Source organism: Neolamprologus brichardi, chromosome 12, assembly GCF_056152115.1.
Source record: "Neolamprologus brichardi isolate AB-2024 chromosome 12, ASM5615211v1, whole genome shotgun sequence".
Taxonomy (NCBI): Eukaryota; Metazoa; Chordata; class Actinopteri; order Cichliformes; family Cichlidae; genus Neolamprologus; species Neolamprologus brichardi.
Genome location: NC_142115.1, coordinates 6379884 through 6382115, shown reverse-complemented (window position 1 = coordinate 6382115; position 2232 = coordinate 6379884).

Genomic DNA, 2232 nt, shown 5'->3' with positions numbered 1-2232 from the left:
GCTTTGTTTTTTCTCTCGTAGTTATAAAGGACCATTTGAACAGCCATGTTTGTTGTCCTTTTTCAGCCGTGGGCTGGGCTTGGGGAGGTGGGGGTGGTGGAGAAGATGTTCCTTACCCAGGAAATGATGAGCATCAGAAACTTTACTTCCTGCATTCTGCTTCTCTTGCACCAGTTTATACGTTTGCTGCATCGTTCTGTGGTGCAAATGTCTGTAGTTAAAGGACAACAAAAATCACGTACCACATAACAAACATAAAGTAGGACATAATCCAGTGTGGCTTTCAGATCGTCTCATTCATAGTTCACCACACACACACGGGTATGAACTACTTGTTTGTCCTTCTGTTGCGCTGGCCTCTTTTCAGATCAAATGATCGAAACACTGGGCAGGATGGTGGCACGGTGGTTAGCTCTGTTGCCTCACAGCAAGAAGGTCCTGAGTTTGACTCCAACAAATGAAACAATGTGTTTCATTGTGTAACCCACTGGATGTTTGGTTAATTGCTCATGTTTAAAACCTCCCAACATTCCAGTTATCTTACCACATACCTTTGATCATCTTAGGAAGTCAAGTACATCTAATCTATTACCACGTAGCCTGAAAACAAGAAGCAGGCTACATTACCTCAGAAGTACTGGATAAACAGCACTTCTATATTGGAAAACAAATTACTACTAAATCTTGGCTCCCATTTTCTTCCATGGTCATCGATGTGCTTACACATGGTACCAGCTGACTGACAACACTATAGTACCGTGAAAAAGTCTCAAATCAAACATATTTTTTTTAGATTTTGCAAGGAAAATGGAAAATGGGTGCAGAAATGTATTGAATCATGTACAAACATGCTCGAAAATACAGTATGGAAAACAAATTTTGTAAAACTTGGTACAAGCCTGAAAAATCTTAGGCAGCTTTCTTGTCATTCCTGTAAGAACTGTTCAGGAACAATTCTTCAGGCTTCTTCAAGGACATTCAATTCAGCTTTGTTTATATAGTGCCAAATGACAAAGACAGTCGCCTTAAGGCCATTTATACTGTCAGGTAAAGACCCTACAATAATAAAAAAGACAGAGATGCCGAACTCTTCTGCCCTTTGTTCCATTCTCTGTCACGATGATCCCACACTGCTTCAGTAATGTCTATCCAGGTGTGCTTTTATTGCTTTGGCAGTGATCGTATTCATGCTCAAGAATGGTGTTGTTGGCAATCAGATGGTTTCCAGATGTTACATGGTGGTTCAAAATCTGACCCGGTACTTTTCTGTCTTCATAATTCCATCAATTTTGGAAAGATCGCCAACACCACTGAGCCTCTACTGTTTTTACAGATGGCTGTAGACACTCCCAGTCCCTCTCACTCAACCTCTCTGTACATACTGATGACAAACCAAGAATTTCAGAATTGGATTCATCACTCATAAGACCCCTTACTGACTTACTGACTTTTGTTCTTGTGTAACTTCCTCGTCCTTTCCTCTCTGTTTCCCTTCATTAAGAATGGCTTCCTAACAGCTAACCTTTCATCGAGACCATTTCTGATGATACTTCTATCTCATCAAGATATGCCAAGTTTTTAGCTAACATCTTTTTGAGAATCTTGCTGTACAAACATTATTTTATGCCTGTCAGACTGTCTTTGGTGTTCAGATGAAGAAATTGGAGCAAATTCTGTGCTTTTGTAACAACCTAGTAACACAATACAGAAAGACATTTTAAAATTGATTCTTTGCCAAGTTGTCTGTTATGTGTAGATAAAGCTTATTGTTGTGTCTACACACACGTAGTCCAAGTGGTAGCAGCTTTAATTTCCCGCTCAACCATAAATCAATGGTTTTTCAACGTGATTGTTGTCACCTTGTCAACTATAAATAGATCAACAATCAACGATGACAGAACAACAGTGAATCAATGTTATTTCAATGTCAGTGTCAGGTTTCATCAGTATTTCAATGTTGTTTCAACATTGGTTTTGTGTTGACATTTCAAGCCTGACGATTCTGATGGTTCAGATGGAAAATCAACATCTGTTCAATGTCTCCTTGCTATCTGGGACAACACTCCATCAGTTGAGTTGCCTTTTCTTTCTTTTCCTTTGTATTTTTAATTGAATGATTCACAGGTCAGTGTGAAGGGGCACACACAGACACAAAATGTCTCTAATAAAATGTCAGGTACAACGACTAGACTGAAAGTTGGTGAAAAATCAGCAAATATCCAAAGAAACCCT